The 16,956-nt window shown below is 45.6% G+C and overlaps 1 protein-coding gene across 10 annotated transcripts in view; it reads left to right on the forward strand.

The window, feature by feature from the left end:
• Positions 1-16,956, forward strand: part of LOC135394227 (nuclear receptor coactivator 2-like) — a 501,016-nt gene that overhangs the window by 209,500 nt on the left and 274,560 nt on the right. The gene's annotated exons all lie outside the window — the stretch shown is intronic.

Below are 16,956 nucleotides of genomic sequence, written 5' to 3' on the forward strand. Positions count from 1 at the left end.
GTCCGCAGCGGGTACCTATACAGTCAAGTGAATACAGCAGCCTGTCCTGACTTATAATAAAGTAAAAATAGCAGCATCTAGGACAGATGGCTGTGGGTACGACTGAATTGGAGCAAGACAGAGAGAGGAAGTTACATGCTTCAAAAATCATCGTAACGATGCTGTTAATTATATTTTCTCGAGCGTGACTTATATTTGTGTTGCAGGCCTCAATATGCCTCAAAGCAGTAGCGCGACACTTTGACGTGTGACTTCACCGCATAGCACGCTCATGGCCACTCATTGTCCAGAGTGATACCTCTATCACTATTGATTTGTGGAAAGCGCTCCCTTCCCTCGAGCAACATGCCGCCAGCATAGGCAAGCAAACCGCTCGTCTACCCAACGTTACTACCCCCACCCCCTGCTGGGCGTAGGCCTTTTTGTGGCAAGTAACATTTCTGTATAAGTGTTACAAAAAGGCGTACGCCTCCCGCTTTCAACGAATCAGTCCTGATAACGAGATCATTCGAGATTATGGTTGGCTAGGAGCGTGCTATGTGATGAAGTTCAGTTTTAAGAGTGTAGGTCTATCCAGATCACCTACACCCCTCCAGATGCTTTGCGATCATCACCACCTGCCTTCTTTTCCTGTACGCCCCCTGCAAGGGTGCCATTGTTATTTCAGCTTTAGACAGGTGTCGGCAATGACATATAAAACTGTTACAACACATATGTATAATTATATTACTCTCCCTCCCCAATCTCTTGCAACACCCCCGGTGCTGGCGATTCCTGTTAAACCACTGCCCTAAACACAACTGAATCGCCGTGGTTGGCTACGGAGATTACTGTTATTTCCAGAGCAAGCCTGCATTAGATGGCTGACATTTCCTTTTTTTTTATATTTCTTTTCATTCTATTAAACATATCCCCCCTCCTGTTATTTCCAGTGACGAGCAACCTCGCTGGCACTTGTTTAGAAGCCTTCGTGCTCATCGCCTGTTTCAAGGGCAGGAGAATATTCTGTCAACTGTATTAATGCTAGTTATTGTTCGGCGTCATGTGACCTTGCTCGGCGACACGGCCAACGCGACGACCGTGAATTGCGATGCAAGCGTTCGCTAAGGGATGGCGCCACTCGTTCGAGAGCAACAGGTACAACGCCTGTTCCATCTCAATGGACGCGATACCCGTGCTTCTCTCCTGCCCGTGGCATACTGGCAGATCCGTCGGAATGCGCACATATCGCGGTTGTTCACATGATGTTACTCGCAGGGTTGCGCTACAGTCAGGGCCGGTGCTAGGGGTGTGCGGGTTCTGAGGCAAAGGCACATCGCGGGGCCTCTTTCACACGATTAAGTGCATGCTTGATATATATTTAAAAAAAGTAATCCCTGGGTGAGGGCTTCGTGCGGGGGGCCTAAGGCGGTCGCCTTACTCTCCCCCCCCCTCCTACCCAGTGTCGCCGGCCCTGGCTACAGTCGGTAGCGTAGCGGATTTGTCGCCATGATGTAGCCCTGTCCTGGCCGTCACCCATGTCGCATTCACAGTTCATTTCGTGTCTGTGAAGTTGACGTTGATGTCGTAGATTGTCAAGTATTTGTACTGTGTTCATAATATTCCCTATAATTTGCGTGATTTCGACGTTTTTGTCTCCTAAATCGCATGTTGTAGTGCATGAAAACCGAAACCTGGCATAGCTTGTCCAACATTTCATGGCATAAAGGCGGGATCGCCTTCTCTAGCGCCCTCTGGAGGGTTGACGTGTGTGAGCAGGGCCTTTATCTAGAGAGAATGACCGACCATCCTTTCACAGATAGAGAGACCTTTTCAAGAACTGCTTTTATGAAATATAGCAACCCTTGTGAAAAATCCTATGGTCATATTATAGCATTTCTATAGAGAAAAGTCTAAAGAGGCTATAGACAACAAATAGAAGGCATATAGACGCTGTTTGGACACAGCACTTTCCTTCCTTTTTCCTCCGTTTAGCTATTTGGTACGGACATTCTATAGCATTTGTGCTATTGGAAAGCAAAAGATAATCTTTCGTTGGACATGCTATAGACTTTATAAAGGTCACTTTCTGGGGCTTCCGCCCATTGCAGTTGAAATGCTCCTTCTCTTTGAATTATTACGGTGGTCTGCATGCATTTGTTTTCGCATGTTCTCTCCCCCCCCAAAAAAAAAGCGCGTCCTGTCTTAGATAACACACTGACCAAGTCAGACATGTGAAACGCAAGAAAATTTATTGTTCCTCATACATAATTTTTTCTCCTACACTTCGGGAGCCTTCTGGACAGTGCTTTGTTCTCGTCTTCTAGCTCAGCTGCTCGTTTCACGTTCTTGTCACATGTAGTGCCAGTGGGCTCTTGTGTTGCTGTGACCTGCGTTCAAAAAATGTTACCAGAAGAACCTGTTTAAGAATATCTGGGTACTCAATATCCCAGATTGACGCCGCTCATAGCCACAGTTGCTTCGCGGCGCTAACACGCAATCAAAACAAAAAACAATATCCCAGATTGTCCCTCTCTGACGGCGATACTATCCCGCACATTTATCGCATAGCCACGCACCATGTCACAATCACTTTCCAATCTAAACAAATCCAAGTATAAAAAGGGGCAAAGCTAGAGCTGTTAGAGCTCCGGCATTGCCGCTCTATTAAGCCTATCTATCGTTAAATGTAAGCATGGCCAACGGTGAGCCCTTCACTCTCCCGTACGGCAGTTCCAAGGAGTTCTTTCCCGGTTACGATTGATTAATGAACGAGTGCATTCAACAAACTCTCCGATTCCAGTTACGTATTGCATTCTTAAATTTGGTACTGGGATGGATTCCCATGGACGCTCGGTTATTGGAGCATTCCGTCGGCAAATCCCGTTTTCACGCAAGCCACGCGTGTAGCCATTGTGATCATCCAAACTGCGGATGGCAAACAATGAGAGAATAAATTAATCACGATCATGGAGTACTTACGTAGTTTCCACATAGGTCGGCAACGATTTCGAGCGCCTTGAGGATTCCTAACCTAATTTTTTCCAAGGCTGCAGCATCCCCTGCACCAATAGAAGAGATTATGAACCGCATGCATGCAGCAGAGAACACCTTCCTAAAAATGCTACTCGTAAAATGTACGGGCGCACACGGCGCCAAGAGCTTCAGATAAGCAAGTAACTTACCAGCTGCAACGATAAAACCTTCGGACGGTTCAGCGACCAGATCCCATTTCACGGGGAGCTTCGATCCACCACACGCGCACCGTGCAAGCCAATGTCCACATCAAATATTGTGAATCAAATATATCTGTGAAGGAACACGGCAAGACAGACCTCTTCACGCTGGCACACCTACGACAAATGGCGAAATAGGTCACTTTGTCCCTTTGTCAATGGTGCCTTTACCCTGAATGGGAGGCTAACCAGTCCCGTCGACTCATTGGATGACCCCGTTGACCCACATTAGGGATAACCACGACTGATACACGTGGCCCTCGCCTGAGGTGCCAAGCAGTGTTGTATGAATACCTGCAGTTTTCCAGTGGGTTGTACTAATCTACAGAACTTTTCTGAAATCTCGATTTTTTAATCTCTTGGCCAATTCTGCGTGTCAACCGCTTTCGCATGTAATTGTGTATGTAATGACCGTAGTGTTCGTTTGACCTTTTATTTCCTTTTTTTTTGTTTTTTTTTTTTGTGCAGTGACACAGATGGATTAAATTCTTCTGTAATGGATTGTCATAGTTTTCGTCATTGCGAGAACACAACACATTTTTCGTGATGTGAGCTGCACTCATCACTTTATACATGTGGGAGTCACACATCCATGTACATATAAACACAAATTAAAAATTATGATCAAGCTTCTGAAAATGTGCTGTATATGTAGAAACAGAAGAGACTGAAATAGCATGACAGCACGATGCTGTCTTTGCTTCACTAAGTTTTCGAATGAACTGTCTTTTGTATTTCTATTTCCTATTGTCTATTAAATGTGGAGAAAAAGAATTTTCAAAGAACGTCTATAGACTTCCTTTGGAAGAGTGGTTTGGACATGTGGGAAAAAAGGTGTCCAAAGCACGTCTTTAGACGTTATTTGTAAAATTGTCTATAAAAAGGCAAGGTAAAAAGAAAAGCCAAAGGGGCCAAAAAACGTCCAAACAGAGTCAATAGACAGGCCAAATTTATTTTCACAAGGTAAGGACTCTCAAAGCATTTCATGCCGCCTTCGTCAGTTTTTTTTTGGCAGATATGTTGGTAATCTATTTAGTGATGATATTTAGTCTGACTAGAAAAGTGATTATGTCAGAAGTATTCACATTGCACGAATTAAAACATTTCATCAAGGGCTTTGCCTGATCAAGAAGGAAATTCCATCGAAGTTATTGACCTGGAACGGATCAAAGCACGTTAGGGGTTTCCTGTATGGTAGTTTTATGCTGGTTTTGTGGTTGCTGGCTGCATTGAAATACATATTTTTGTTCCTTTTTTCCCGGACTTTCCGCGTGGTTTTTCACGTCGTATATTTGCGTATGGTGTGCGATTGCCTTCATATTGTCCTGTTGGCACCACCCGAATTCATATTTAAACGTTCCTCACAAAGTATAAATCCATATCGGCTAATAGAACACTTTTATTTCATTGTAAAATAGACACCTACTCGAAAGAACGACTGCTTAAAAAAAAAAAAAAATATGCAATTGAATGGTATTGATATCAGCAGCTTGCTGCAGCGCAGGCTTTCCTTATAGCAGTATTGTTATTCACCTCAACATTTCATGTTCTGCACTGACCAGTGTGCCCTGTAGTGTATAAGCTACAAATGAAGTGTCAAATATCCTTGGATTAGATTGCGTTGGATATGAAAGAAAAATATGGAGAAAATATCCTTACTCATCGCCACTTCATGTATTTGTTATGTTCTTCTTTCTTTTGTCGCTCACAGAAATGGGAAAGCACGCGCATGTATTTGCTTTGCCGCAGCGATCAGATTACGCACGTAATATATGAGTCCAAAGCTACGACATTAGGAAAACCTGTATATTGAAATCTGTCAGCGTCTGCAAATAATATTTGCAGCTCAGCGTCGAGAAATGCATCGCATTGCTTAGCTCATGTGTTCCTAGCGGTAGCTAACCTTTCCCTCCTTTTTTTAAATATAATAAACATATCCCCCCCCCCACCACGTCCCTTGTTTCTTCCTACATCATGGCTAACCTTTCCCTTCTTTTTTTTTTTCTTTTCTTTTCAGCATTAAACATATCCCCCCCTCCTTTCTATCATTGAAGCAGCATTTTAAATATCTAACGGCCCTGTTTAGTATTCACAGTGTCTCTTCGCTATGAATTTATGAGTTCAAATCCACAACATTAGAAAAACCTGCGCATTACAATCTGTATAACGTGATCTGTAAGTGATACTGCAGCTGCGCGTTGATGTATGCATCGCATTGCTTATTAATCCACGTGTGCCTAAAGACTTTCCTTATTTCTTTCTTTGAAGCAGCATTTGGAATCTTCAACGCCCCTGTTTACTTATTGATGGAATCGTCGTACCATACGTATTCCAAAAATCATGGAAGAATAGTGTTACCGTCCCCGTCACTAGCGTACTATACATGCAATGATGTGCACGACCTCGCAAGGATTTTCAAAACCAGCCTCCTATACAGGGTTTGTCACGAAAAATGAGCCAGAGTTTGAACAAAAATAAACAGAACAAAAAACAAACAAAAGGTTCATCGCACACCAATGAGACGCACTGCATAGTGTTACCCGTGGTGTGACGATACTCAGACTATTTTACTCGAACTACCGCCCCCCCCCCCCCCGGGAAAATCCTAGATACTGCATAATGTAAAACCCCGAGACTAGGGAACACGAAAGGACAGACACAAACACGAAGTCGTGTTTGTGTCTGTCCTTTCCTGTTCCCTAGTCTCGGGGTTTTACATTATGCATTATCTTCACCAGCTCGCTTGCTTCCTAGCCATTTTTTCATTATCCCAGATACGCCCCTGCCAACAGGCCCAGCATCCAGACTCTTCCAAAGACTAACTTTCGGGTTTGCAAAACACCGAGGCGGGACCTGTCGCAGCCGCGCGACGACTCAATGTCAAGCCAAATAATGTCGATGAGAACTGTGACTATAGTCAGTGACGACTTATATCCTACAATGGAGACCGCCCACTCATCCGTGGAAGGCTCCTACGATTGGCTACCAGCCTTTGCACGACGCATCCGCTTCGCGATGTATAGTGCCGGCTCTCTCTCTCCCCACAGTCCCCACTTGGCCGCGCCGCACTACATTCGCGCGCGCGGAGCGATCCGCGTGTGGTGTTGGGGTCAATTGCATGACTTATGTTGTCAGTCATTGACTATAGTCTTCGATAACAGGACGCTGGAGAGCGCTGTTATCCGGCGCTCCTCGCGCGTCTGCGACAGATCCCGCGTCGGCTTTTTGCAAACCCGAAAGTTAGTCTTTGGAGCCGAGAAAGAAAGGATCGTTAGAGGTACAAAGTTGCAATCAAGGATTTCGTGTCGTTGTATCGTCCGCTATCCTTCGCATTGATACTTTGGCTCTAATCCTTATAATTCAAAAACTGACTAATTAATTTCACTTAATTAATTAATTACGAAAGAAAAATATTTGGGGTATCCTCACACCAGTAGTAACACTATGCAGTCCGTCTTTTTGGTGCGCGATGAACCTTTTTTTTTTAAACTTTGACTCATTTTTAGTGAAACACCGCATATACTAATCGTTCACACCGGAGGAAGCACCGTTATAAGCATGTCATGTACGAAATTTCATTCACGAAAGTACAGGGCTAGCCCAAATAAAATACCGCATTTCGTCCGCCTCGTAAAGGATACCGCTGGCACGACATAGCCGGAACTTTCGTCAATGATGTGTGGAGTGTCAAAAATTTTCAACTTCCAGATTTCTTCCAGAATATTACTAAAAATGAAAGACAGTTCGTTCCGATATTACATTGTCAATACCATACTCCGCATTTTCTGATGGGGCCACTGCAGCCATCTACGTTCCTCAAGGTAACATCGAGCAAGCTTTCAGGCTCTCCCATACCACCTCCTCCACCGAAGCCGAGCTCTTCGCAATCCACGCGGCCCTCCGGCACATCACGACATCGCCCACAGGAACCTGGACGATCCTGTCGGACAGCAAGGCGGCACTGGAGACACTCGACTCATACTGCACCAAAACAACGGACGACCTGCACACAATGGCAATGTCCCTAGCCAACACCGCCCTTGCTTCCGGGCACAATATATGTCTGCAGTGGATACCCAGCCACATTGGCCTCGGCGGGAACGATCGAGCAGATGCTGCGGCCAGGCGCGCACACGAACAACCCGACGCCGCGGCGCGCATACCGCTCACCCCTTCGGCTTGCCGCATCCAGATCCGCCGCTGGGCCGCCCAAGAGGCGCAGAGATTCATTCGAGAATCCGCCCGTTCCAATGACTTCCTTCGCTCCATCGACCCGGCGGTGGAGTTCTCCCCACCACGACGTCTCCAAAGACCACAAGAGACACTCCTCCACCGACTGCGCCTCAACTTGGCATACACGCCACCGGTCCAGCGCATGATGGGGAGGCAGATCTCGGCCCTCTGCGATGCTTGCGAAGTGGTTGCGGACACATCACACCTCCTGCTGACCTGCCCCAAGTACACCAACCATCGCGATACCCTTTTCCGCTGCCTCGAACGTTTCGGGCACAACCAGCTCACGCTGGCCGCACTTCTTGGCCCTGTGCCTCAGCACCAACAGTGGGCCGTCACAACTGCCTTACTGCACTTTCTGAAGTGCACTGGCCTGGCCTCTAAGCTCTGAGCTGCGCGCTCCAGGAGCCTCACCTTCGTTTTCTTTCTTCCTCTTTTTTTTTCTTCTCTTTCTTCTTTCTTCGTTGCTATTTTTTTTCCCTTCCCTTCTTTCTTTTCGTTTTTGTTTTTCCTCCTTTTTACGGAGACTCACCTTTTCCTCTTCGTCCTTTCCTTTCTATTTATTCTTCGTTTTCTTTTTATTTTTTTTAATGGAATAGCATGCCGACCTTGGTCTGGCAGACCTTTCCTTTCAATAAATATATATTCCCCCCCCCCCGCATTTTCTTGACCTCACTGAAATCTTCGGGGCTTTCCTGTTCACCCTGGAAGGCATACTACAAGTATTTACTAAAAGAAGTGCAACAAAACTGCATATTATGCTTGAAATTTGTTAGAAAACTGCGAATTAAATATCTTAACAAAGTTTTGGCTGCTACGAAACTATACGCAAGTGCGGTATATAGATCATTGGGAGCTGAGGTTTTGCCCACCGTTCTGATGTCTTACCGACGCCAATGACTATCTAACCCCTATTTAGCATCGTTCATCACCTCATCATCAGGACACATCTCATCCTGCCCATTGTGCCTTGGGGTAGTGGGCCGTACCTTATGTGGCGAATTTCCCGATTCATTATCATTAATTTATTGTTGTTGGAAATGTTAAGAGGGCAGCTGTTTCTCTGTTGTTGTTTTTAATTTTCGCTGTTCTTTTTTTTCTTTTTCACACACAACTAGGCCAAGTTGCAATCCTCAAATAAAATTGTTGTTTTAGCACATAACACATCTTTCAATGTATAGCTCGGCTTCCAAACGCACGTATTTATCTTCATTACAAACCGGGTACTTGGCGAACCCTGTACATGAGTGTCTGCGCCGAGACAAAACAACGGCTATGTAGTCACAATCCAATATCTCTCCGCCAGCGGATAACGCGGTCCGCACCTCGCGAGTGGGCAGGACGGCAGGCATGCGGGAAAGCCAACTCGCGTGTTTCGTTAATTAACACGAATATTTTACATGTTTCCTTTAAAAGAATGCCAAATGTGTCCTAAGTTCGTCGCCTACGACGTGCGTTTTTGTAACACGGTCAGGCGTGCAAGTAACAGTTTGAAACATGCGGGCGCACTATAGATCGAGGCTCGGAGGCGTCAGGCGCCCATCTAAGCCAATTACAGACGTCATTAGATATGTGAAAGGAGTTTACCTGTAGGAGTTAACTTATCCCGAAAGCGTTAGCCTTTCAATATTTAAGTTCCAACTTGCAGCATGCTCCGTTGCGTACGGCGGGTCTGCGTTGATTTACGTCTGGAGCTCAAAATGCTACTTTTTGGCTGTAATAACGGTTGAACTCGAAAAAGAACTTGAACGTCTAAAAGTGCTGCGTCCTTGGCCACCTGACAAGAGGGATGCTGCCTTGTCAGTCAGAACAGTGTTGGAGCGAGCCTATCAGGACCGTGTGATTCATTGTGAGCTCGTTAACCGATGATTTGACCTCCAGCCAATATTTATCGCGAAAGCGGCGGGTTTTTCCTTTTTTCTTTCTGTCTTCCTTTTCGAATTCAACCTCTCCCTATTGTTTTTTCTTTTTTTTTTTTCTGTTTTCGCCAACATCAACATCGAAAAAGAAGTGCGTCAGGGATATCGAAAAGATGACGCGCTCGAACTGACTCTCCGCACGTACAAGGCAAGCACAAACGACCCCGTGTATGACATGTCAAGAGCCTAAAAAGGGCAACACTGTTGGCTGTATTACATAATTTGTATACCTGTGACGGTAACGGACGACGTAACTGTGACAGCCTATCAGCGGAATGCTAATTTCAGGTCAAAAAGAAGATTACCAAACAGGTGGTAGAAAGCAAGCTGAAGAGCCCCCACGAGCGCCCCACTGCGGCAGACGCCACCTGTCGCAACAGAGGAGAGCATTGTGGGGTCCTCTGTTCCCACGCTATTGTATTATTACCTTTCCGGGCGAATATGGATGTATTGCTCCAGCTATTGCGTGCAGAGGTTGATTTCCGTAAGGAAAGTGAGAGGACATTTATAAGATGTCGGTCTGAGCGGGGCAAGAGTGTTGCCACTAGCGGCGCAGAACGTTTAAACATTCGCCATGGCCCCACATGGAACCCGTTGTCTGGCTGACCTCCCCCCCCCCCCCCGCTCGTTGTTCCAGCACCGTGTGTCGGAGATTTCCGGCGCACGTCAAAGAACCCCAGGTGGTCGAAATTATCCGCTGTCTATACCGTGTGGCACGTGCTGCATGTATAGGCACACACGTGTGGGTGGACTCACACTCAAGCCCGCTGTTATGACTTTTGAGTTTGGCCGGCGAACTTGGAAGAACTGAAGAGTTTTTGATTGATTTGACTTGAAAAAGGGAGAAAGTGAATTCATGAACAGCTTTCGCGTGCCGTGGCTCAGTTTTGTCCCGTGCCACACCAGATGTCTCTGTCCATCTCCCTATATCCCTTTTTCTTCTTTCGTTTCGATCTGATTGGGTACATTTTCTCAGCTCATGTGTGCTGTCAAATGAAGGATTCGTAATGTTAATGTGTGTGTGTGTTTGTCTATGAGACGAACAATGAGTAAAAATGACGTAACGTTATACATAAGTGCTCCCTCGGGGAATGTCAAGTGGCAGTCTTGGGTAGTGACTATGTTACAAGTAACCTGCAACTGTAACTAGTTGTCGCTTTTAGCTAAAGTAACTGTAAAATGTAATTGTAACTAATTTACTCAGGTATGGCAATATTCTCCACGCGTCAGTTCCCTATCGTCCTTTTGCCACGAAATTTCTTCATCTCATATAGACTAACTTCCAACATGCTGTTAAAGTCCATCGAAAATCCTCTCTTAAAAACACGGTATAACTCTGTTAGGACAGTACAAGTGCTGAAAAAAAAATTTTTTTTGAGGGTTACATTTATTCTGCTTTTCTTTTTTTAGAAGGTAACTGTAAAGTAACTAAGTTACCTTAGCGTGGAAACTGTATAGCTGTAACTAGTTACATTTCAAAAGGAGTAATTGCAGGCTGACTAGTTAGCCTCGTTGTAAATTTGATCGCCATATCCGTGGTATCTTAGAATCTGTTGAAAATCGTTTGTTGCTCCTCAGCCCTCCTGCAGATGACGTAATAACATGCGGGAGACGACAAATTAAAAACGAGATTAACCATCCACGGCATTTTACATGTTCAAGAGAACACATCCGAGAGAACCTCAGCGCCACCTGCCTGCACAAGGTCACCTCGTCCGTGCTGTACCACCGCAAAAGGACGGGCGGTCTTGCTGAAGCATAACTTCGCGTTGCGAACACCCCGTACATGCTACTACACTTTCATATGCAGCGCGACCTATACTTTCCCGATTGTGTCACGACCACGATGTCACGACAGTAGACGTGTTTCTCTTCCGTTCCCCGACGATACCTGGCCATCCTATCGTACATCCTACCCTACGTTACAATCTCCCGTGCCCCTCTCCGCGTGTTTTGATGCTGCTGTTTATTGCCTTTATTTGTCTTTTTTTGAGCGCCTCGGCAGCAATGAGCGGTGGGCAGAAGCAATTTCAAAAGCGCATTCTTTACGGTGGCGCTTCTGTTTATCCAAATTCCCACGGAGATGTTTACTGCGGGCCCTTTCAACTCCCAATTATTATTATTATTCCTTGTCTTTTTTTTTTTTTTTTTTTTGCCGCACTTTACATTGTCAAATTTGTCACTGCAGAACGGACTACGTATGTCTGCGTAGTTTGTGAAGTGTTCGCAGTGACATGTCATGCCTGCTCCACGAGAGCATGCGCGCTGTCCTTCGCACAAAAGTGATAAGAAAGCATAATGGCGCTCAAGATATTAGTTGCTCGTACGTACTTTCTCATTTGTGTTTTGAGATATAGCTGATTTTTACATTTGAAGTACTCACACATCGTGATACGATAGCAGCATCCAGGATTACAACATCCTTGACCTGCATACTTGTTCTGTTTTATTTTAGGGCAGACCGTCCTGGCGCATTATGGTCATAGTTACCGCATATCCCTGCCCGCATATACCCGCCCCTGAATATCCCTGTCAATTATGATTAATTTGAGTAAATTAAACACGCTCTTCACATTGGTGGGGTAAAAAAGTGACCTTTACTTGGCAAATTTCCGACTTCAGTTCGCAAAAATTTACATAATTAAACTTACGTTACACGACATTCACATCAAGAGGTGGCAAAAACCTAGAAAGAACAAATGCCGTTGACCGCATGATTCTAGGTGGTGTAGTTTTTTTATTATAATTCAATGACACGTTTCCTAGGACACCCTGTAGTTGTGGTAGTGCACATGGTGGCGGGGTTCTGCTTTTCCTCCGTGGGTGCACAAGATTGAAAAACCGCTCCGTTCTGCCCCTCAAAAATAGGATGAAGTGGCGGTAAGAGAAATTAATTGTCTGACGTGATATCTTCCTCATCACAACGTTTCTCTTTTTTTTTTTTTTTTTTTTTTTTTTTGCAGCTCAACGACAGATAAGTAAGCTCTTCTACTTAACTGACTGTCTTAAATATGTATCACATCTTCTGTCAGTCAAGCACTACGGCAAAAGGACGTAAGGTGCGGCGAACGAAAGGAGTACGGTTTGATAGTTAAATTACATTTTCGTTTACATGTTCAAGTCTTGAGGTGAAGCGACACAAAAGGAAATGCGCGACACTGCAGAAAAGCTTCATATTGATAACCTTGTGAAGTGTTTGTTCCTCTCACGGCTCTATGGTCGCATAACTCGTTTTGTGGGTGAAATCTTACCCTTACATGACTTTAGTCATAAACACTGTGGCTAGACTTTCCAATTAACTAAGTCGTCAGTAACGCGTAGCTCGAGTAGCGTATGACCTACTAGGAGCGGTAATTCCTTCGCAGAATACTTATCTCTCGACATCACATCCCATTTTGCACCAGCAGCAAGTACCCGGTTTTTAGCAAGCTATTCCGCATGACCCTATTGTTCACGACCCAGACAGCTGGCAGCCAACGCACTTTCGCTCTCACCTGACAATATACGGTGAGTTGCGTCATCCCACTAGCAAAAAAAAAAAAGAAGAGAGAGAGAGAGAAAGCGAAGGGGCACCCGTGATCGGTTTTGAAAAGCAGGCGTGGTAGTAGTTCACGGTTATCAAACTGGGAAGGAGAAATAGGTGGAAATCTTACTTTTCTTTTTTTTTTTCATCGCTTGCACCTCCTCTTCTCCGACGTGAGGGAGCCACAAAGACGCGATCTGTTGCTTTAGAAGAGGGACCTTTTTCTTCGTCCGGCCACCGTTAGATTTACAATGCGGCAGCTGGTCCAAGATTTTTTGTACTTTTTTTTTTGCACATATTACGAGTATTTTTTTATGCCGTGTATACCTGCCAACATGTCCCGTTCTGGTGTATGCGTACGAAAATGAAAGGCAACCGGGACGTTACCTTCTAGTTGGCAGCGAAAGCTCTTTCCCGTTGGAGTGGTCGGGGTTCCCTGGCTTGCAGTTTACCAGACGTTCTGTGCCCCTCTTACAAGAAGACCGCTGACAAGGTGAAGGCCGGCAGAGTAAATGGAAATGTTTGCTCTTATGTAATGTTGTTGTTGTTGTTGGTGGTGGTTGGTTAAATGACAAGGGGAGGTTGAATTCGCGCAAGCGAATTCTGTTCCCCCCCCCCCCCAAAAAAAAAGAAAAGAAACGGTACGATCGCATCGCAGAAGGTGCGAGTGTTCATGTAATGTAAAGATTGCATAAGCCGTGGTTCTTGTGCGAAACGCGATTCCACATCAAGGTATACCCTGAGGTCGCGTTCAGTCGGCGATAGACAGGAAGGGAATTGACGGCTTCGCCTTATGGTAGGATAAGCTGTGCTTCAGGAGCTTACTAGAGAACGCAATTGTCTCTCTGCACATTTTTGCCATTGTCTTTCGGAACATTATCGTCCAAACCTGTCCATTTCTCGACAAAGCTGAAGGTTAATCGTCGTGACTGGAAAAATGAACTGGGTCCGCCTCATTGATATGCATATATTGTGTAGTACGGAACAACGGTCCAGTAGGCACTGCTGTATAGAGGTAACGGTCGAGAGCGAGGGTTTCCTTGAATCGATTGCATGTGCATCGTACCGGGGACAGCCACCTGTTATGCTTTGGAAAGGCCGTAGGACCCGTTCATTGCACACAACAACATATATATTCTGATGATGAAGTGGGGAGGGTTTCCTCTCTAGGAGTTGAACGCTACCCCATAGCTAGGGGGTCTAATATGAGTGGTGACGATGATGAGTGATGACGATGAGAGATGACGGGAATGGTCGGAGCGGCGATGGCGATGCTGAACGTGATCGTGATGGTGGGAATGTCCGAGAGCGCTGCTGGGGTCATCATGAGTCCTTTAGGCCTGTCGCCTCAAAAAAGCCAACCACATGACGTAAGGCCGCCCTGGAGTGGGCCGCGGTGTCCCAAGGACCGAGGATGGTCGACAAGTTGAAGGGGCGGCAGCCAAGGGTGGAAAGCTGTGACTGCAGTGTACGCCTCTCGTTGATATAGGTCCGGCAGCGGAGGAGTATGTGTTCTGCGTTGGGAAGTACACCACACTCGTTGCACATAGGGCTAGCCTCACAGCCTAGCTGGTAGCGATAGAACGGAGTGAAGGCCACATTCGGACGTAGCCTGTGGATGAGCGACTTCAGAGGACGAGGAAGCTTTGCATACAGCCGGTATGACAGCGTTGAGTCTACACTTCCCAAAGAGGACCTAGTTGGAATGTCGTGTTGCCACTTTAGGGTAGACCAGGAATCGGACAAATGCCTGAGGAGGGATCTTCTGTCTCCTCTCGAGAGTATAATGGGCATAGAAGGCCGTTGTTGATGTGCAGCGGCAGCGTCGGCCTCGTGGTTCCCAGTTATTCTGCAATGCCCTGGAACCCACTGAAAGGCAACGGAGTGATGTGTCCTGTGTGTGCCCCCGGCGATTCCGCCACTTTACTCTTACTTGGGCGCAGCTCTTGAACTTTTGACCTACATGTTGAACTCCATTATCATCTTTGTTCGTCTCTGGACATCATCCCTTTGTGTTTTCATCATATCATCGGTTTGAACTTTCGGTATTAAGTGTACTGGGGTAGCCAGTTTCACTTCGTCGAAACTAACATCCCCTTTTTTCTTTATTCACATCACATCACATCACATCGCAACGGAGTGGGAGCGATCTTGTACAATTGTGTACGTCGATCAAAGAAAATGAATGTAGATGCTCTGTCTTTCGCAGCTAGGTGCTGCCTTGCATTTTTTTTTTTCTTCTTCTTCTTTTCGTATGTTCTTTGTTGCGAACTTGAAAATAGTCTGTGGCACGTAGCACCCTCCAGGAAAGTGTTAAAGCTTCTAAACCGAAATAGTTTGATACCTACGTAATGAAATCGTCGAGGAAACATTTGACGATGCTCCACTCGCTACTGGTTCATTTTGCGGGTAGATCAGTACAGGTCCATTCAGGGAATAGAATTTGCAAATTGCGCAACTTACAGAAACTTGCTTGCAAGACAAGCCCTGTGTGCGAATTTCGCAGATCGCAGTACGTCGCACTGGTGTAGTGCTTGTTAAAGGTATACTATAAAGCAGTCGAGGTGGAACATATGCAATCAGCATGACGTGAGAGTGCTAGACTCAAAGGTTCAGCACAACAAGTAATATGCGCAGGAGTTTACTCGAAGTATTTTAATTGGTAAATAAAAACGCAGTCAAGAATGTCGAGGCGACGCCTGGTGGGAAGAAGTCCTCAATTTGTCAAGCAACATTGTAAACAAGGAGACCGATAAACAGATGGCTTTCCTGTTGGGATTTGCAAATACTACCTTTTGAGAAAATTTGTGTGAAAGAAAATACACAAAAGCCGAATCTTGCACTCAGTAGCTAAAACGTCTATACGTGGGCCTTGTTTCAGCACCGTGGCGCTGCTATCGTACGTCGCTCTGTTTGGCCCAGAGTCGTGCGCATGAGACATTTTCGCCGCCGTACTTGGCGGAGTTGGCGTTTCGTCGGTCAGCTTCGCCACAGTGTTGTCAGTAGATTTAAATTTGTATTTTTTCGGGAGCTATAACATCTATGTGAGAAAATCTTGCGGCATTTTACTCCTGAGGACGTACACAATTCAGGGCACACAAAACATCAGGTTGCACCTCGACTGCTTTATAGTACCTTTAAGCAAAAGAACGTCTTACCTTTTGCATGGTCAGAAATTCAATAACTTTTGTGAAACTGCAAAAATAACGCGTTAAAGGTGTTGAAGGTGATACTGTCGCGAATCGCTGACTTAGTAGCGTTGCCGAACACCCTGGCATGAACGAGGCGAAGGCAGAAGAAGCAGAGAAACGGCTTATATTTACTGTCGTTACATTGGGAAAATGGAACGTTGTTTCTCTGCTTCTTCTGCCTCCGCCTCGTTCTACCAAGGCAGCGATTCGCAACAATACCTCGCCTGTTTACGCGCGCTCGACAATTATGGTGTCATGGCGACAACCTCTAAAGGTACTTGCATGCGTCGTTTGCGTCCTGAAGAACGCGGGGTCTCGAAAGCGTGCTATGCTCTTCAATATCTAAAACGAGTTTTTCTCACTGAACTAAGTAAACTAACACTAATACCCTAGTTACACTAGCGCTCTCAACCGCGATTGAGTCGACCACGGTTGAGTAGCGTCAACCGCAGTTGACCCAACCACGGTCGAAACCAGTTACACAGAGCGAATTCACCTCAGTCGAGGCTAGCGCCCCAAACGGACAACATCAGAGGCTACGGAACAGTAAAAAAAGTTTACACTGAGCAAAAATAGAATTAACTCATGCATAGATGACTTAAACAACATGTAACGTTTATTTAAACAGTTTATGCACTATACGAGCAGGCAGTTATGTATGACCTTATTTTTGACAACTTGTTGCAACTATGGCTTTCCGTTTTAACGGAATACGACCGGGCGTTAGCAACATTGTAATTCAATCGGTCTTGTTTTTGTCTTTGTATGCTCGCTCCCGCCGTATTTTTGCCAATTTGTCTTCTGTTCGTTTGCTTTCTGAGTTCCACCGTGTATTGTATTCGTGTTGCTGTATATATCTTGTATCTATTGTGCTC

The sequence above is a fragment of the Ornithodoros turicata genome, chromosome 5 (genome assembly GCF_037126465.1).
Source record: "Ornithodoros turicata isolate Travis chromosome 5, ASM3712646v1, whole genome shotgun sequence".
In the NCBI taxonomy this organism is placed as follows: domain Eukaryota; kingdom Metazoa; phylum Arthropoda; class Arachnida; order Ixodida; family Argasidae; genus Ornithodoros; species Ornithodoros turicata.